A 22,316-nucleotide genomic window follows, 5' to 3' on the forward strand; every position below is an offset into this window, starting at 1 on the left:
GCAGATGATGCGAAACAACATAATTAAATATTCCTTCTCTGCTATTTTCAGAAATGAAAGATATTTAATTGAAGTTCGGTGTTCTTGAAAGAAATACACAAAAAAATTATTTTTTAATATCCATCCTGTTTTTATTAAGCTCACGCCTGAGACAGAATTTATATCCTTAAAAATAAATCGATTCAATATTTTAAAAATTCGTTTCAAATTAATTTCTTTATCCTTGTTTGATCAGGAAAAATTTATTCCTCGAATAATACAAGTATTTTGTATTTTGTTAAAACGTACATGTTCAATATGTTGCTTAGATTTCATTTCGTATATTGCTGAGCTACGTTTATCAAAAAATAAAACATTTGTTTGGAAGATGTAATTTACGCTAAAATTCTATACTCTCTACAAATAATTGTTTATAAATAAGCAAAAAAATAATATTTTTGTAGTAATCATCAAACGTAGTAAATATGTATCACACCAAGTCTTAGTTAAATGTCTCCCAGTAACATGTTGTTTAAATTCTATTTGTTATATGGTATATGAATTCTAACGGATTATATTAGATAATGAAATCAACAACAAAGAAATCAGCAACTTTATGTCACAGATAAATAAAATACCTGGATGAAAGTTTTCTGAGAAAATTGGCCTCGATAATGTCTTATAATATGATGAACAACATGAAAACTTCACATAACCAGTCCTTTTCGGCTGTAGGAATGCAAAAGTTGAACGAATTGCCAGAGTTTTGCGCCTTCAGTCTTTCAGTGACTGGTAAATTGTTAGGTTATTTGAGCATGGTAAAGCCTCGAGGGCTATCTGCTTAGAAAGGTATATTTTGTAAAAGACTGATGGAAACTGACTCATATTCACTTTGCACATGGGGAAAACCTCAAAAGTAACCATGCAATAAGCCTGTTCGCCTACACTCGGCCAGACTGGAGGCACTGGTGACTTGAAAGGCAAATATATAATTTTAATTTTTAAGTGAAGGGATAAAAAATACTGATGAGAAATTAAAGAAGGTATTCTGTTTTATTTTGAACACCTCCATGTATTGAGGTGTTCAAAATAAAACAGACATAAATAAAACACCTCCATGTATATTCTGTATTATTTTGAACACCTCCTATATACCTATATTTCGAAACTAAACATGAACGATTTCTAATGTAGTTAAAGTAGTTTGGGGTCCAAGTCATCGAATGTTTCATTTGTGCTCTCAAAAGAGGCAACACATGACCTCTGACGGATACGTTGCACTTGATAAAACTATCAGAAAGGCATCAAGAAAATGCAGTCTTCTAACTTCTCTCTTTAGAAACCCGCAGAACACCATACATGTCCTGTCTAGATAATGTAAGGACTTCAAAAACGCACCTTAGCAATAACAGTGTTGATGAATACTTTATGACTTAAAGAAATGAACTGTTTGCTTAAGATTATATAAAAATTGCTACCATGAATTTGGTGAGAAAGTTGCATATGTATTTATGAGACCAGTTGCGGTGCAGTGGCGCTCACACTTTTCAACAAGGAATCAAACGACGAATTAGTTACAGCAAGGTACGCGATGGCTTCCGGAAAATATCTCTTTGTAAATAATTTTTAAATCAGCATACAGAGAGAGAAACAAACTAGTATATGCAGCTAGCCTGTCTCGAAGGTATAGTGATACCTGCCTAGTGATACCAATTAAAATAAGAAATTTTTAATTGCAATTTTACTTTGCGTGTAGGGTTTTTGAGGCTTGTTGATAAATCCATTAGTATTAAGATTTCATCAAAAGTAATGAGCTTATTTTTACTTTCACCGACAGAACAAGATTTAAGTTTAGAGATAGAAGCTCAATTTAAGCAAGCCCAATTTACTCGTTCTGTTATTAATGAGTACTTAAATTGTACCAGGAAGTCTCTAAACTAGTTTGGTAGTGTATTAGATATGAATCTGGAAAAAAAAAAAAAAAAAAAAAAAAAAGGCTATTACTCAAATTAACAGCAAGTACTGACCAAAACATGATTCTTTACAAGAATGTAAACCGCAAGAAGCAATAACTGGTTAGAGTAAGATACTATCTGAAGCATCGTACTTTCTTTACGGTACTTTCTTTCAAAGACGTCTTACCAGTCAACTAGTAAGAGCACTAAAAATCCAGGCAAATGGGCTGGCTGCACAGGAGGTTTCGAGGTTTTTTCCGCATGTAACATGAATATGAGCCAGTTCATCTTAAAACGTTCTCCACGGTGGCATCTGTGTACTGGAGCAGATAGACTTCGGGAGCTGTGCCATCATCTAAATAATCTAATCCAATCCAAGGGAGGATATATGCAGTGCTTGGTTGGATAAAGAAGGAGTAAGTTTTATGAACTTCTTGAAAATCAAGCCACTGTTAAAGAGAAATTTTGACAATCCAAAATATCATTATAATATGGCACAGTCACATTATCATAATTTCTAAAATCTTCAAGCAAATTAAAAATTTTTGTAATTCAGTGAATGGCGACCAAAGAAAGCGCGAGGAAGATGGATGGCAGCTTCTTCTTTAAAACAGCTTTTATCGTCAGGGTATTAAAAATTTAAAATAAAAATAGAAATAAATTGTAAGTAACAACTTAAAATATATCTTAGATTAAAGTCGAATGCGTACTACAGTAATTTGTGCTTCATAAATATGCAATTTTTTTTAAGTAAATCTAAAGAAAACAGTTGAGTTCAAGCATTTCAATTCTTTGTTTACCCATGATTAATAAGTACATATTTTTGATACCACAGCTTGAAAATAATAACTGAATTTTATTATAAAATTTCTAATGAAGCTTCTGTAACAAGCCTATAGCAACACATTCAGTTGGAAGTTATTCGGAAAAGCATACAGTACTGGAGACGTACCTGATGTTTTCCATCTATACATTTCTCTTTCTGTGTGTGCTACACAAAGGTTAGTACATTGCTGACCATTAAAATTTCGACACCAGGAAGGAATGATCTGACTAATGTCAAAATCGCATGAAAGGAAGACTAAGTTGGGGTATGCAAACGATTAGTATTTCAGCACATTAAGATGACGCAGGAGGGAGAAACGGCATGTGAGGCACTCCATAAAAGAAAAGTTGTGTAGTAGATTTCTCATTCGGACAGTGCTTTGTAAGGTTGAAGCTTGCTCAGAATATAGTGTTATGCCTTGGATAAGAAGAGGAAATGGTTATCAGCAAGTTTCAAAATTCGATAGAGGCAAGATCGTTGCCTATTGAAAGTATACATTATAATTATGTGATATTGCCGCTCGCACTGGTCGACATCCAAGCACTGTCATGCGAACATAGCATCAATGGATTGCTGAGGGTCATACTGAATGGTATACAGGATCTTAATGCCTTCCTATGACTAACGTCAAGGAGAACAGACTTATTGGGAGGTTAAGCCTGCAAAACCGTACGACCACATACCGGACCATTAGTCAGGAAATGGTCATGTTTGCAGCACGCTCAGTATCAGCTTGTAAGGTGCGTCGACGTTAGCAGCAACAGGGACTATCAGGAGAGTGACCATTACTTCGGCTTCCCTTGACAATGAAGCCTAGAGAAAGACTACGACTCTCAAGCACCAAACGACAAAGCTGGGTATAGGAGTAGCACGATGTCGCCTTTTCAAACGAGTCCCAGTTCTATATGCAGTATTTTGATGGCTGTATACGTGTCTGGATGTCCGAGGAGACCGCACGTCGCCTACTTGCATTCGATATCGGCATATGGACCCTGCACCTGGTGTGATGGTTTGGGAAACCATTGGGTACACGTCACACACATCTCTAGTTCAGAACACGGTAAATTGAACACCAGATTGGTAGATTTCTGACGTCTTACGGCCAGTGGTTGTGCCCTATCTTTGAGGCCCCCAAACGCCATGTTCGAACAAGATAATGCAAGACCATATGTTGCATGTCGTGTTCTGATCTTCTTCGATACACATGGTATTCGATTGCTGCGCTGGCCTGCAAGATCTCCAGATCTGTCACCCATTGAAAACGTCTGGTCATGGGTTGCTGAGAGGCTTGCCCGCCACCCTTCTCCAGGTAACACGGTTGATGAAATGTGGCATAGACTTAAAGCAGCATGGAATGAGTCGCCCATTTCTGTCATCCAAGCCCAGTTTGTCTTCATGCCTAATGGGGTAAGGGCCGTTTTAGCTGCCAGGGGTGACAGCTGTTTCTACAAATTTCGTACCTTGTAAACATTTAAAATACTTAAAAATTTAACCTTTTGTCTTCATACCATACTGTTCACGTGCAATAAATACTTTTTTGTATTTACTTTACTTCATGGTGTTGCAGTTTTAATGGTCAGTCGTGTATTTATGTATGATAAATGTGCGACTGTTCCTAAATGAATGAAAATGTTTTTTTAAGTAAAAAATTTCAGTTATTATTTCAGCACGATTAATGGACACACGCTTTTAATAATTTAAATTGATATGAGTTCTGAAGCATTTAAACAACTAAAACATCATATACAAATTATTCGAAGACAAATCTTGAATTATAACAGTTTCAGTCAGACATTCTGAGAAGCCTATTGCGCTGACGATATAACAAATGCTTTTCATTTCTACATCTTTCCTCCATTTCTTATGTATGTCTGGTTTTATGTGTACAGCTGTTATACGCATTGAGAATAAAAATGTATAAATCAGCTGTGGTCGCTCTATGCGACAAGGGTTGGCGGCTTTCCAGAAACCGTGGCATTTTATCCTTTCACTTTTTCTTGCTGTTTGTTCTTAGCTGTAAGCTATAGCATTTGGTCACAATCCAGTTACTGGATTGCAAGGATTTGCAATTTTTTCTGGGTGTGTTGAAGCATGAGTGGGACGTAAGCTGATATAATACTAAAAATCCTGTGGCTGATACTTGTGTGGTTACAGATTCAGGAGCAGTATTTTATTTGATGTAAAACCGAAAGAAATACGATCACATTTTACAAAAGAACTCTATACATATTTGAGAATGCAAAATATTTCTCTCGATATTGCAAGTGACGAACATTTGTTTAAAACCAACGTAAGTATAACAGGAGATTGTATCTTAATTTACATTTCTACCTGGTGTATTCATTTTCTCATTCTGTAATTCATGCAAAATGAGTTTGGGTTGTTTGATTTTGGGTCATAAAAGAAAATTGAAAAACTGAAAACGATAACAGTCAGATAATCAAAGAATTTTTCATTATTAAGACTTTAATCTTAATATAAAAATGTAATATTTGCAAGTATTCAATTTCGGAAGGACAAAATAAATTGCTTTTTGTCTGTAAAAAAAATGGATTTTTTTAAATTCGAAGATGCAGAGGAAAAAACATAATACTTCAGATAAAAAGAATGATATATTTTTTTTCTTTTAAACATTCAATAGATGACTCTCAAACACCGATTACAGACCACAATCTCAGAATATTTCTGTTTCAGAATGATTAGAAAACGCTTGAAATAAATACAGCTTACAGAAAAACAGCTTACTAAATGTTTAGTATTCAGTATTTGAATAAATGCTTGGTCATTAGCAAATTCCTAGTTGGCATTATAATTTTTGAGCAGTTTTTTTGTCTCGCCAAAGAAATCGGAAATTAAAACGTAAGGAAAAATTTGTAGTATTTTCTAATAGTTAAAGTTTTGGGACAATTCAGAAAATAACATTTTCGATTTGGTCTGGTTTATTTAATTATGATAAAGTCCACGAGAACTACCTGCTTAAGTAAGCTGATGCTTTCACAGAAGGAGTTAAGAAACTAGTTCGTATTCACGTTGCAGTTTGGGTAATCACGGAAATTCTCCCCCCCCCCCCCTCATTTGCCGAAATTTGAACCAGAAGCCGCACTACTAGTGTTTAACGAAAGATAATTTTCCCAGTTCCATGTCGAAATTTATTTCAGCGCTGGTTGAATTATATTTAAAACTGTGTAAACAATCGTTAAAACAAAGGAAAAAACAAACATAAAAACCATAGGTGTTTCATATGTTGGAGCTTACATGCAGGGGGCAACTTTGCTATGCAAGAGTCGCTATGGAAAATACAGCAAATGACACATACAAAATTAAATCAGTATTAATGACCGCTATATAATTTTCATTGAACGAAAACTGTACGTTTTGATTGGGATTATAGAGAATGTTTTGAAAACTGATCTATCTCTAGCTTGACAGACATAGTAATGGTTGCAATTTTTCTCCGTGCTTTCTGCATGCCTTCGTGATGTAACGTTTAGCACACTTGGCGCATATTCAAGAGGTCCAGGTTCGAGTCCCGGCGAGGGCATTGCTAATTTTTTCACGTCTCCTCACGTCAAAAATATCTAATGTCACTACAACGGCGCCCGAACTAAAAGGTGGTGAATGATGATTCTTCACCACCAGGATTTGGCGATAGGATATCCTAATCCGCAGTAGGCCTTTAAAAAGGGGAGTACCTATTTTCTCCCTCCTTTCAGCTTGCCTTCGTGGTGTAATGGTTAGCATACTCGGCGCGTTTTGAGAGGTCCAGATTCGAGTCCCAGCGAAGGTATTGCACATTTTTCACATCTCCTGCTTCAAAAATCCTAATAATTCTACAGAGTAATAAAATTTAAAGCTGGCGTGTGTAGGAAACTCTGTAGCTATATACGAAGCCTGGTACCAAAATGTAAAAGATGCGAAAACTGTTAAATTTTAAACAGATTTGTGAGTATATATTACAACATTTACAGCATCATAAAAAAAACCATGGTAAGAAATATTGTCTGGAAGGAAAAAAGAAACTTTTATCTTGCTGGCAGAATGAATATTCGAGAGTTCATTTTGTTTTCTGAACAGAATTATAGCATTTAGATTAAAGAAAATTCACGTACTTTCCAATAAAATCTTCTGCATTCGCGGAAACTTATAGAGATACAGGTAGAAGCTGGGACAGCACCTCTGTAGTACCATAGGTGATTGAATTACATTTATTTTGCATGTCCCTTGCTATGTAGACACTATACGCTACAAACATATACGTAAGAAACAATACTGCCTTCTCCTGGATTCAAGCCCGGGCCGAGTATCGTTAAGCACTATACTAGTTTAGCTGGGCGACGAGTAAAGTTACAATCTGATGTGCGTTAGCTTCCACATTTAGCTCCAAGCTTTTCTGAGGAGATTATTCACGGCCATATGGAATGTTCCATAGCGGACGACAAATACTATAACGGGACCGCTTTATGCATATGTGCTAACGATATGCAAGGTCTCATTTTTGCGTAAAGGTGTTGGCATCTTTATTCCTTGACATCACGTACGTTGGATTTCAATATCTCTGATTTCTGGATGAGCGGCCTTATACAAAATGTTATTTAATGTAGAAGTATTGACATTTTGGCAGTACGAAGGATCAATATATCATGTATAGATATGAAACATCACAGATATTTTGTGAAACATCACACAGCTTTTAAACGCAATGTTCATCGCTTTCAGCTCGTCTAACTTAACCCTCTGACCATAACGGGGTTCGATGCTCATATTTCAAAATCCATACGTATGTATCTTATTAAAGACGTCAAAAAAACTATTCTAAGCCGTATATACACGGCCTTTCCTGGCAGCATGCAAGCATCCCATATCACGCTGCTACTATTATGGAAAATTCGTCCTGATGATTGGATATGGCTTCCGATGATATAATTTCCTCTGCGCTTTGTAACGCCTTGACTTTGCTCGAAATTGACTTTGCTTTCGGCTCGAGAGTATACTTTCATACCGTTTGTTTATATTTTGATAGCAGTACCGAAAAGAGTGTTACTCTTAATGAAGTGGATTGCATTTTTGTTACCATGACGCTACCATTTTTTAACTTTACCGTGACGTTAGTATTTATTTCTTCTCTATAGTGTGGTGAATTTGATGTAAAAATATAGTACTTTTTTTTTCGTAGAGAGAAAAAGGATTATTTCTTCCAGTGAAAGTTCCTTTCCTGTCTTCCTAAATTTCAACTAACAACCCCCGGCCAGAACGTATTTTTAGAATCGCATTTGGACGCGAATGAAAATCGCATAAAATGGAGAAGTATTTAACCGCGAAGTTTTACTGACTTCGTTAGAGAGAAGCAGGGATCCTGGCTAGCACGCGTCCGCCCTTTTAGGTTACTCTCTCTTAAGCTATTATTACGCTCGGTCATGCTTTAGGCCCTTGATAGCTTTGCCGTTATTCAGCTTTAAGGGGTCAACTCGGTTAGAATCTTGATAGCTTCGGCTATACCTTTTTAGTTAAGATTAGTTAAGTTAATTTCATAGTTTTTGAGTTCAAGCCCGAGTGGCGGCTTTATTGTAAAACTCCAAGACGGAGTTCTGTTATTGTAATAATAAAGGGTAATTTCACCCTTCTTACGTGTTGTCTCTATATAGAGTATATATATCACGAACTCAAGCGATTATTCGCTGACCAGTTCTTAAGATTCTTCAACTTCAACTGTAAATTAAAAGTACATTGAGAGAAATAATATTATATTATTCTTTCTTACCAGAAATGTTATCCATGTCGCAAATCCCACCTGTGCTCGAATCCCGGTGAACAAGTTGTCCGTTTAGGCATTCTGGGAAGAATTTTATAGGTAGGATAAGAGAACATATTCTGCATGTTAAACACAATGCAATAATCAGCTCTTCGATGGCATATCATTGTTGGAATTAAAAACACAACCTTCGGTTTTCGGAAGCCCTCACTTTATTTCCCTCGCTTATTTATCTTTAGTCTAGTTTAGATTCACTAGAAGATTCCAACGTCGTCCTGCAGAGCAATCTCGTGAATGATGTTGCTTCTACTTCATTCCTGTCGGAGGTTTGAAGAACATACTTCGAGCTATACCTATCATCGTCTAAGCACCACGATTTTGCGTGAAGCACTATAAATTCTACTGAGTTCACCGCAGAATTGCTGCAATCGAGTTGAACTCCAAAGAAATGGAATTTATAGACTTTTTTTGTTTATTTGTTTGTGTTGATTTTTATCTTGAACTCTTTATTTGTTTACAAGTAACAATTTAATTCGCTCTCTAACACTGTTTGGATAAAACAGAAAAAATATGCTGTGTTTTTGATATTTAAGTAAAAGACTTTTAAAAAAGTGTTCAAGTTTTAAGGTAAAATTATTTTAATTATAATTTGTTAGCTACTTTAAGACTGTTGGCATTACCCTTATTTATGTCTGTGTGTTTGTTTCCGTTTCATTATGTTTACTACTCTATGCTCAGTTGGTGCTAACCCAATCTTTTAGCTTACAAATGGAATATGGAGAGCTGCACTTAGACACAAAATGCAAATAAAACGTATGCAAATATAATTTTACGAACTGCACACAACATTACAGCACTTCACAAGTATTCTCTTTTCATGGTTCCTTTTCTTGAAACCATTTTCATTTTAGGGGAATTATTTTTTCTCGCTTGAAACCTGCAAAAAATAAAATAAGAAAAACATATTCAGAAAACATGATTAAACAGAATGATTAAAGCTGATCTGTTCAAAATGATGTAGTAGCTCTAACCGTTTAAGTGGACTGACAATTAAAATTTATACATGCAGCATTAGGGGATGCGAAAAAGAATTCTTTAAGGACAAAAATATTGGATTTAGGAAAACAGAATATAGAGCAGAAAAAAATGAACTTTTTAACTCAAAACTTAACTGTTAAAGAAATTAACATAATCCTTACATACTGAATGTAATATTTTCATCCTGAAGAGCTGAAGGTATTCCTTTCTTCCGGTGGTGCAGTGGTTAGCTCATCCAAGGGGAAATTTGAAGGTTTAAATTCAGCTTCTCATGTTTCAAGATTCATGTGCGTAAAAGCATAAATTAAAAATAAGTACTGAAAATGAATTAGAGTAACATTTCAGGAAAAGTAATTTGGAAGATTGCTGATGTGGCAAAAAATTCTTGGTCATAAATTCAGCAGTTCTGACATTAATTTGGAAAAAAATGCTCAGTAGCAATATATAATTACTGTCAAATGTAAGTGATATCTGCTTATCATCTCTATCGTTCAAATATTATTTGTTCAAAAGCAAAGCATTTTATTTTTAGAGTAACATACTGAGTAATGGCGAATGGCAAACTTTCTCGACAGTGGAAGGCAGATGTAATAAGTAGTTTTGTATAAATGGGAAGACTGTCAAACGTGACACTGTAGCTACATCTCGTGAGATGGGGTGGAGTAAAGAAAAATCGGATTGTGTCTTCTCACTGCATTTATTTTGTTTGTTTCGTTTTCATTCTGTGTAGTAGAGAAACGTACACAGAAGTGCCTTTATCCTAATTTTAGATTTAAAACCCATTATATTCTGTATGATCAGTTGAAGGATTTGAGAATCAAAAGTAAAATTTAATGTTCCAATAAAAGGATAAAGTTAAAATTAAGAAATCGAACGAAGAGATAGTAAAAGAAGATTACTTTAACATGTAACTTTACTGTTCTCAAAATTTAACAAAGTGTATTTATTTATAAATATATTGCTTTAAAAGAAATACTGAGAAATATTTTAAAATCAGAATAAATTTCACAAAACTAAGCAAAAAAGCGACTAATTATACTGTAATTAATAATTGTTAGCTTATAAGTACAAATACAAATCTTCAACACATTGAAATGGTTATTGAAGCAAATCACGTACCAAAATTAGCAAATTTCATGAGATGCAGAGAAGTGAATACGTCTTTAAGTGTTTTAATCAAATGGAACTGAGAATCATGCTGCACGCTTTTATGACATCTTTTCCACATGAGACATTTTTAGGAAAGCTGCAATCATTATTTTCTAGCAATTAACACCTTATTCTAAGACATATACTTGACTCAAAACCTGTCGAATAATAACGATGATGTATAAAAATTGTACCAAACCGTCCTGCATTAGAAGAAATGATTTTCAATGAATACTTCAAATTATTCATTTTCACTTGACTTGAACAGTAAGGAGACGAAGATAAAAATTGATTAAAAATCACCCAGTGTCGAGTAATAAAAGAATTAAAGATTCAGAATCGTTACATTTTACTACGATATAATATATCTTTTTCTGGCGTCGATACTTGGATATATTTGATTTGGCACTGACTCATACAAATGTCAAACTGCTGACCCACGGGATTTACTGCCAGGTATTTTGCAATGGCTCAGCAAATGAACGCATTCTACGAGATAACTATAACCTTATCTTCGCATTCCTGCTTCATATATAATTGGGAAATTGTTAGAAAGTTTGGCAAGCTAAGAAGTGTTCTGACCCTACTCAAACTGGAAATGTGCGATGTATAGCTAAAGGATGATGCCTCCCAGAGAAAACATAATCGGCAATAGAAAAAATATCAGTATTTGTAATGAAATAGGTACCCTTAAAGGACTCGTAAATTATTGAAAAGTGTTTTTAACTCCTTAAACAGTGATAGGGTGAGCATTGTGCTGTCGATAGAGCAAAGCGAAATACATAAAATATATAAAATTATCCAAGATAAACTGAACCGGTCATACGAGACTTCATTTGCTTTAAGTTCGGTTTACTTTGCGCCACCCGATGGTTATTTTGATATAGCTGTAATCAGAATTAACCAATCTTCGCGGTGAGGAAATAGAATAAACTTTCTTGTCGATACCAAAAAGGTTGCTATAAATGTAGTATCATAACGGAGTGTGTCAACAGAGTCCATACTTTACCGCTGTCTCGCAGAAGTATTATGAAGCAAGATCAACGCCAAATCAGACTCCCATTTATGCCAGACATTTGGCCACTAAAATAAATAAATATTAGTCGTATAAACGTGCATACAAAGACTCTGCTGCAAATTTTGCAATTTTTATCTTTATTTTTAAACTTGGAACGCATGTAACTTATTAACAAAGTTTTATTTATAATTTTCAGAAAAGGAGTGAAACTATTTCTCTGTTTAAGATTATCAATTCTATAAGTCTAGTTTTGATTTTGTTCTGTTGGATCATTTAGGAAATGCAATACAAAAGTAAAAGCCAGCATCATTCAATTATGGGAAGAAATACATTTTTGTATTTCCTTCGAGCTTTGAAAGTGATAAAATCTTTAATTATTAGCCTCGTCCCCAAGTATTAGCTTTCTTTTGAAATTTTTCTAGGCGAAAATTATCTGCAACTACCTTTCGACTGGTCGAATAATAACGATGATATATCCTTAAACCATGCTCATGAGTCAACATATGCAAAATTTTACATAAATTTGCTAATTGGAATCCCATTATCTAAGAGAGCGTAACACGCAGATTTGCTTTGCTTCTTTTATTCTGCTCTCTGAATGTCTGTCGCACATTATTTTCTCAAAAATTCAATTTATATTATTGTCAAAGGTATAGTTTATGATCCTAAGCAGAGTTTTCCTCCAGATGAGAAAAGATTTCTGATATTGTCCTTGCAATAAAATAAAACCTTGTTATTCAAACTTGTTCTTTTGAAATCAATGAGAAAAGAGAAAACAGTATAGTATTAGATTTATATTATTGTCAAAGGTATAGAATTAATGCGAAGTCTACTTATTATACTGTATGCTTTTACCTTTTAAATTTCCGTGCCATCTGTTAGATTTATTTAACATCTAAGAACACAATTCTTTAAACTATAAAATATAAAAGATTAAACTTCATAAATTTTATATTGCTTGCGTAAAATAAATTATGGGGGCTCTAAAACATAAACGTTTACAGACAAAAATTGCGAAACGTAGTTAATGCTTAGATTTCACTTGTGTAATCCAACGGCTCTCAAGCGCGTGGTCACGGCAAGCCAGAGTTCAGAAAACGGTAAATGGCAATAGTAAGAAAAAGTTTGAAAAGAAAAATGTTTTTAGAATATCTGTCCTTGTCAAAATTTATAAGTATAAACAACGCTTTTACGATGTTGAAATGGACAGACATTGAAGGATAAATGTGAACGATGGGACAGGAGTTCTGTGAATATTTTGTCTTCTGACTTTAGGCTCTTACACGACTAGTATTTCTTTTTTTTTTTTATAATGCGAATAATAAAATGTCAATGTATGATACTTTTTTATGTAGTGGCCCCCAAAATTTTATATTTAGTAATAAAGTTTTCTATTATAATACCAGCACACATACCTTCAGTGCAACGCTAGTTTTAAGGAGAAGAATAAAACATTTAAGAAGCTGACAAAGATTAAATGTATGATATTATGGTTATACTTGTTATTTATTTTCATTTAAAGCTAATATTTCCTTCACATTTTAATGTAATTAGCAGCTCATATCGGTAACTATCTGAAAAGCATTACCAAAATCTATCTATTAAGAAATTTCTCTTTTTTCTTGGAAAAACAACTCTCCAGGAAAGAAATGAACAACACACTGGAAAAGGAATTGTATGAAAAGTCTTATATTGAAGAATAACACAGAGAACAATAAACGAAAAATATAATATTAATATCCAAAAGCGATAGCTCTTCACATAGAAGAAAAAAATCTGTCTAATTAAGGTTAAACAATAACGTTGCATTCATTAAATGTAGAAATTAAAATCATGATTGAAAGAACAAAAATTAAGTTCGTCTTTAGAAAGCAAACTCATTGATATTTCACACACTTTTAAGGAAACATAAGCAAGTGTATGGTGTGGTGGTGGTGTATTCAATTATGGCAAAGCACACTAGGGCTATCTGCCTAAGGGGAGGGCTGCCTTCGTGGAGGACTTTCTAAGGGAAACTGGCTCGTATACACGTTACACATGGGGAAAACCACGAAAACACCCATGCAGCCAGCCCGTTCGCGGGATTCGAACTTCGAACCGAACTACCAGTGTTCAGCGACTTTAACGCTTGGCCGCAGGTGGGCAAGCAAGTGTATGATTACTATTGATTTGAATCCTTCTGTTTCTAAAAAAATACCTCTCGGCTCACTTTTTGTGCTGTGGCAATACCGAGGTACCTTAGCCCTTCAAGGGATCATTTTTCTAGGTGAGATGGAGGTCATGATCGCGGAACCCTTAGTGATCTTTCCTCCTTTCTTTTTCTTCTCTTCTTTTCTTTGTTATTTTCACTTCTTCTGCCCTTGTGGTTTTTCTTTTTGGAGGTTTGGGTTTAAATGAGATTGTGTCCCATCTCTTTGTTTCAAGTTACTCACGGATAGAAAATCACCTGCTCGTTTGCAGTGCGTTGTGATCTGTAAGAGTGTAAAGGAGGGTCCTGGTAGCTGAGGAGTGGGGTACTGTCCGCAACACACTGCCTTCGCCTCTGCTTCAGACTAAAACGGGAGGCACTTAGTTGCGCCCGATAGTGTCAATCGGGTGGTCACTTGTCTTTAAGGACAGTGTCTTGGGGGTAAGCTTTCGGGAGAGCTGACCGTGGGGGACTCATTTTTTGGATAACTCGTTTTTCGGATTTAAAAGCCTACTGAATTAAGTGAAAAATAATCCTAAAGTGTAGGATGCATAATTATTACTTTTTAAGTAATACGGGAGCGGCCATGATCTATGTGAGAGGACATTTGTCGCTGTAGTTCCCTTTCTCATTTTGAGATACATTTCTGGATAAGCTAATTATTCGATGAAAAGTGCTTCTAATAGTATCCAACTATTTTTATGCTACTTTCACGTTAACAACATAATAACGATTTTCTTCAAATTTCATTAAAACGATAAGTGTTTTGATTAATTTAAGTATTCTGGTCAGTCTTTACTCTATGCGAAGGAATGTAACTGGGACTCGACGAGCAAACTTTAAGATATACGAAGCATTAAAATTATTTGTTTGAAGTATTTGCGTCGATTTCAGACATACATTTTGCTAACTAGACTTAAAGGTGTCAAACTTTGCTATCGACTATATAATGAGATACTTAGATGCATATTCGAAATTATGTTGTTATATTATTATATAAGGTATTTCTTCCACTTTTCTAGCGTCCTTCGTGGTGTAGTGCTTCTGCACGCTGGGCCGGTATTCCGGAGATCTGTGGTTCGATTCCCGGCGGAGGCGGTTGTTAATTTTGCATCTCTCCGGCTTCCCCCCCCAAAAAAAATTCCTAATGACTGTACAAGTGGCGCTCGAACTAAAAGGGTTGTGGATGATGATTCTCCACACCCAGGATTTGGCGACTAGGTCCCCTAAAACCCTAGTCGCCCTTTAAAAAGGGGAGTATATAAAGTATTTCTCCCACTTTCCTAGCGTCCTTCGTGGTGTAGTGGTTTTTTGCACGCTGGGCCGGTATTCCAGAGGTTCGTGGTTCGATTCCCGGCGAACGCGGTTGCTAGTTTTTCATCTCTCTGGCTTCCAAAAAAATCCTAAAGTCTCTACAGTTAGGACTATACAAGATGGTAACGAATTCATTTTAGCCTAGATATTTAATTCACTCCGTTTTACTATGGTTATGATTCTCAAACACCAGAAGCCTTCCTTAACCTTATTTTTCATAATGAAAAATAAATTTGCTCCATTTGAAACTTTGATCCGTATAGTAACTCGATATCAGCAAAATTTGAAGAGTTATAACACATTTTATCTTTCAAATATAGATCTTCTAAAGCAAATAAGGAGAACTATTAGTTCAAACTACCATACATTGGTTTAAGCCGAGGCAGTCACAAAATCTTTACGGTTCAATTCTCTGGTTATTTTTCTACTTACTTTTTATAATTAAAATATCTGAAATCGATATCATATTAAAGAACTTCATCAATAAGACACACATGCATTAATAAAAAAATTAAAAAATAGGAATTAAAAGCTTTTTTAATTAAAAGGGCATTTTAAGCGATAATTAAAATCAATTGTAAGATTCTGTGGGTGTCATACGGTTTAGACAGTTAGAAAAGAAACCCAGATGCAATAAAATACAATAAAATATAAAGTGTGTAACCTACAGGTGACAGAAAAAATAAAACCTGAGACATTTTGGCAAATAGGTGTCAGGTGATTTTGAAGCTTTAAAAATTCTAATCTTAATAAACAGAAAATAATCATTATAATCAGAAAATACTTATTTAAACGCATTTCAAAATTGCCTAAAACTTACTGTCAGCTACAATCTATAGCTGCGTACATCTTTTTTTGTTATATTTATGCTTATCTGTTAAATGCCACAGATATCTTAAACACATGTCGAATAAAAAAGTGGTGCATATTGCAAGTTGAGATTGTAGGGAATATGTCTATTACTAAATGTAACTTATTTCTCAATACGACTTGTAAGTGACTTATCGCAATGTCCAAGATGAAACAGAAACTTGGAAAGGGTGTAAAAGAAGCTTTTATTTTAAATTAAATGAACTGAACAGAAGGCACACTTGATGCTTACCAAATCAGCCAGCAATTATGGCGAGAACTCAAAGTAGAATTTTAAATTTAAAACTAAATCTAAGTATCTATTAGCCTAAAGCTATGCAGAAAAATTAAACGCGGAAGGGGCTTTTATGCTTATAACGACATGAAAATATCGGCAAGAATAAAGCAACGCCGAGGGCAGGAATGCTTATCTTTGAGAAAGAACGTCTATGTAAAGAAGGAAAGTTTCCATAGACGTAATGTAAACCAGTTTGCTATTACGCCGCTGGAAAGCGGAGGGAAAATTCGCCAAGGGATGTGGCAACGGAACCTAGCGATCGAGAATTTCCTCCTCCGCGATGTGTACAGGAACACGGTGTTAAGCAGAAACGTTCTTTGATTTTTCGCGATAATTTAAACTCGGATTTTCGTAATTGTTTTTTGGTCAAAATAAATGATTCATTAATTAATTTACTTGACCAAAAATATTTTCTTTTCCTTTAAAATTTAAAGAAATTTAAAACGATATCCGTTTTATGAACTCTTGATAAACGTGACCTTCGAACTTCGAGGTTTGGCACTTTGGCGACAGATTTTTCGCTCATGCGCAGCTGTTTCCCTCTACGTTTGGATGGAGCCACTCCTGTTGCGGAGAAGTCTTCCTTCTTAATAATACATATTCTTTGTCTTGGACTAATAAATTAGTAACGTGGCCTTCAGCAGGCAACTCGCTCTGTCTAAACGATCTCAAATCCTCACTGAAACACACGCGAGCTAATTTGCATCATGCCAAGAAAATAGGAAGAAATAAGTAACAATACAGATTCAGAACATACAATAGCTGTTTAATTAACATAATAAACACTACAAAACTATTAATTAAGTCTAAAACTAGATTATTACTATTTAAGAATTTTCGCCAAAGTTCTAACTTTATTTATACCATTTACCATCATGCCAATTATGAGCAACACTTTTGTCATATGAATTAACTACAGAATATTTATACTTCGTTAAAATTATATCTATCTTTTATAATCAGCTGAAACTAGTGTAAAAATTAATGTTACAACTTAACCTCTCAAATTCAGCATAGAAGCGTAAAATTTTGTAAATTTATAAGTAACAGAACATTCTTTGCAACTTTACTTCAAGAAGCAATAATTTTTCGAAAAATAATTGTAGCAGAACTGTGATGCAATAAGCAGGAAAATTATTCCTTGGTGAGAGATTTAAGGAAAGTTGAATAAGTTTAGAGATAATCGATAGTGTGTTTTAAAAAATAGTTTAGCGATTACTCATATACTTAATACATTAGAATTATAGGTGTTTACAAAATCTATGACTCTTCCTCTTGATTTTTTTACTTGGATATTCCCATTACGTTTGAGGACTTGATCTACAATTTTATATTACTTTAGCCTGATTACTGAATATTGATTCCGACGTAGGAAAACCTTCCAAAGGTAAGTTCTTGGTGAAAAAAATGAAGCTGGAAAAATTTACATCCCGAATTATTCTACGCTAAAAACATCATGTATTTGTACTAAAAACTTTATCAGTTTGTGCGGAGCTTCAAAAGAAGTTCACGCTTTGCATTTATGAAAATAAGTTAACAGAGCTAAGGCATCCAGAGTGAAAAAATGGATCCTCATCTAGCGGAGTTAATAATTTGAACATTGGATGCAAAGATAGAAATAATATAAAAGCCTGCTAAATTATTATAGCTCTTTGACATGCTATGTAAGCAAAGCATTTTAAAGTATAAGTTGAACATTTTTTACTTTAAAGTTAACTGAAAACAACATATCAGAAATCATATAGATATTCCAATTTTAATTTTATACAGTAAAAGTTCTCATAGTTGCGTGTTGTCTGTGGTGCATTAAAAAGAGGCTACTTTAGACAGAACTATATTTACTGTTTGTCTTGATGCAGCATCCTGTCCTAAGAATATGGGACATTGTGCTATAAGACACATGAATTTAATTGACCAATGTATGTGCCCCAGAAATGTGCCTGCAAGGGGACATTTCACGTGCACCAGCCCAAAGTTTCTGTATTTTATTTAAGTCAAAATAATTTTTTATGATTCAATGATAAACGGTCATTAAAATATGAATATTATGAATAAAATTCAGCAAAAGTATAAATTCGCTCCTAAGAATTAATACTAATAAAATATTTGATACCTGTCAACATTTACGTCATTTACTGTTCCGTACATAAATTTGAGATTAATCGATCTAATAATTGATCTATTTTTGCTTCTTCGACGTAATTGATGATGAATGGTAAGGGTATGGGATTATATTAAAAACCATTGAGCCTTTTATCGTGTTTTAATATTTAAGTAATGGATACATGAACGCTCAAGTAAATTTGGATAAAAAATATCAGAGATAACATAGCTCGACAGAAAAATTATTATTTGCGGATAAGTGAATCATAAAAAATTATTTTTTTATTTAAACACGAAAGTGAAGGTTAAAAGTATACCTGAGCCTCATTAAAAGCTTTTTATACGAGTATCAATAATCATTTATTGCAGTACTTCAGACTTTTAAGTTTATTCATTTTTACTTCCTTGCACGAAGTAAAGGAAGTATAATTGCCAAAAATTACGGGTGTCATATTTTAACGGAAATATCTGTTTTGACAGTTACCGAATTAATGTTGACTATTTTGTGAATGACGTATATACGTACGGACTGAATAAAGGATTTTTTTTTTCTAAAAGGGATTGTAAAATGCGTTTAAAATGGATTATTTGCGTGACGTCTGTAGGTACATACGTATGCAATGCATCTCGCGTAACTCAAAACCAATTAGCTGTAGAATATTGCAATTTTGTATATGGAACTGCTATAACATCAAGTTGTGCAGCTCTCCTTTTTGTTGCAATCAGCAATAGCAAAAGTTAAAAGTGATGTACAAATAGAACTCTAGCTATTTCCATGCTTAATGTAATCGCTTTGGATTTTTGGATTTTAAGTTAAAGACGAAGGAGAATTTGTCTCGTCTTTAACTGAGGGGTGTTAAACAGTGTTTAGGTTTAATATAATCATGAGATATTATCAGCACCTCAGGGTAACAAAGACTTTTATTTTTTTACCCTGAGCTTTTATCCTATTATAAACTTTTATCCTAAATAAGCAAAATACATAAAATTAGCAAAGCAACAAAATAAATGCATTATACATAAAATTAGCAAAGCAACAAAATAAATGCATTATACATAAAATTAGCAAAGCAACAAAATAAATGCATTATACATAAAATTAGCAAAGCAACAAAATAAATGCATTATACATAAAATTAGCAAAGCAACAAAATAAATGCATTATACATAAAATTAGCAAAGCAACAAAATAAATGCATTATACATAAAATTAGCAAAGCAACAAAATAAATGCATTATACATAAAATTAGCAAAGCAACAAAATAAATGCATTATACATAAAATTAGCAAAGCAACAACCTTGTGTTTGGCTTAGATTCGTCAACAGCTCTATCCATTTTGAGGACAAATTGAGAAATTCGTCCATTACTTCTGTAAATTGTGTTTTTTACCATTAAACATATCTAAGAATGACTGTTTAGAATGCAAAAGGTTCTGTTTCCCCCTGTTTCTTGTTAATTTTTATCTGAACGATTACGTGCACTCTACACATCGTGTCCATAAAAGTTATTGTACAGTTTTTATTTTTGCATCCATCTAAAAATAAAGGTAGCAGAAGTTTCCAATTAAAAAATATTTATATAAGATTTTTAACATTTTAAAATTTTATGTATTAGTTTTAAAAACATACGAAATATAAGTTTTTATAACGGTCCTAGGGTCTTCATAGTTATGTTTAGCAAAAGTTTGTAATCACTCTTTAAAATGAATTTTTAATCCTCATTTTATTTAAAATGAATAATTAATCCTCATTCCATTTTCAATAACCCTTTCCCCATACCATTTAGGAATTTCAAGAGTGGATTCTAGGCGTCCTTTGCGAGTAGATATGTAGTTAAGCCTATGCACTTCAGTACGTTACATTTTGTATTTAGGACAAGTGCACAAGACGATTCATATAAAGCTGGTTACTATGGATTTAATATTACTTTCTTATTTGAATGAGATTAAAGTGACAAGCAAGTTATTACACCTCAAATGTAAAGCATCTATTGGAGATTACCAACTTTATAATGAACTCTGAAAATGTCTTTCCTTTTGATATAGTTGAACTTTCAGTGTTCCGGTTCTTCGTTGGAACACTTTTCTATCAATACCACTATGTTTGCAGTTTATGTTCATCTATAACTCATCCAACGCTCTAAAAGGAGAGTAGAATACACACGTTTCCTTCGGTTACCTAAATAAAGAGAACATTTACTAATATCAGTTCATAAATAATAAATATTTCATTCTTACATAAATAAACCTATATATATAGTTAAATAGTAATGTTAGATCCAATTCATCAGCAAGAAGACATGAATTTTACACAGGGAATTAAAACATTAACTACACAAAAGTAAAAATCTAAGGTATGAAGACATAAACAAGGAAGAAAGGAATTCTTTAAAAAAAAAAGTGCTTGATTTTGGTACGAGAAAAATTAGTTAAAGTTTGAAATAAAGTTTTCTGAAAATTTAAAGAGCTTACGGAAACTAAAAAGGAAAATATTTATACTTATGTATAACTAAAATGAAATATCGGTTTTGAAAAACATTGCTGATGTGTATAGCTTATGTATAAGGCATTTACATAAAAACTGAAATGCAAATTTTTGATTAATAAAATTTGCTGACAGAGAAGCAGATCTTATTAAGAGACTTCATATATTAAAATTACTAACTTCAAATATTTTCATATAGCCAACTCGTAACACTAATTTAAAATAAAAATGAAAGCTATTTCTAGTCTAAAGAAATTTTTGCGACTATTAAATTATGATATTAAAGTAATAAAAGTGCCTGTGAATACTATTAACGTAACGTTACGAATTTTTTTATGCATGTAAATAATTTTAGTGAACTTATATGTAAGACTGCAATATTTTTTGTATAATGTAACATAAAATGCTTGAAAGAGACGAAGATGTGCTGGAAAAATAAGATTACAGGTGCTTAACATTGAGGTAAATTGCTATCTCACTAGATTGTTGAGTTATCGCCCAGCTGGCGATGGTTCTGACGACTAATATTTGTCGCCAAATTTGGTAAGAAATCGCCAAAAGTCGCCACAGATGGCAACCATTGGGAGACATTTTGGTCCGGTCGCATATTTCATAAGTGCACATCTATATAGCCACAGAGCGAGTGGCTTTTAAAATGGCTTTCAGTAATATTTCGGGCATTTTACATAACTTTTGCCGTGCTTTAAGCAAGATGGCTGAAAATGTTTGGCCACGCAATTTCATTTACAAAATAACCAATGCATTATGGATTTCTTCTGAAAATTTTCAGTGCGAAGTTTCAAATATAAGCATGTAAACAATGAAAGCCTTAGAAATTTTTATTGCACTCTGCATGAAAAGTATGTTCTATAATAATAGTCAATGCAAAGTTTTATCCAAAGTGAACTTTTCTAATTTGCAATCCTACACATTTAGTGTATTAAATTTCACATTAATAACTGTTCGCTCTTAAATGTATTGCCAACACAAGAAATACCCTTCAAACAGAATGAATTTATCTTATTCACAACGACTATATTTAATTTATTCATAGATTACTTTAAATGTTAATAATAGGTATAGTGAGATCATTCACAATATATATTTTGAAAAAAAAAAAAAAAAAAAAAAAAAAAAAAAAAAAAAAAACATTTTCAAAATTAAAGGAATGCGAGCTTGGAGATAGGAAAATACCAGATTCATTGTAACACTTCCAGTTATTCATGGCTCAATTAAAAATTATAAACTTGAATTATATTAATCGCAGGTGTTACTAAACGAATAATATTCAGGATAATTGTAGCTTGAGTCATTTTCTCGATATAAAGAGTTTTAATAGGCCACGAACATTAATCCCAATATTA

General features: G+C 33.5%; 1 long non-coding RNA gene across 1 annotated transcript in view; it reads left to right on the forward strand.

Annotated features, from left to right (window-relative positions):
• The first annotated feature begins 4,790 nt into the window (after positions 1–4,790).
• LOC146995681 (uncharacterized) overlaps positions 4,791–22,316 on the forward strand; it is a 96,720-nt gene continuing 79,194 nt past the window's right edge. Inside the window, exon 1 of the long non-coding RNA XR_015042832.1 lies at positions 4,791–5,050. This is a non-coding gene — a long non-coding RNA (uncharacterized LOC146995681). The remainder of the gene's footprint in view (positions 5,051–22,316) is intronic.

Source organism: Stegodyphus dumicola, chromosome 8, assembly GCF_044657685.1.
Source record: "Stegodyphus dumicola isolate Sdum_Otavi_A_Nest chromosome 8, ASM4465768v1".
NCBI lineage: Eukaryota > Metazoa > Arthropoda > Arachnida > Araneae > Eresidae > Stegodyphus > Stegodyphus dumicola.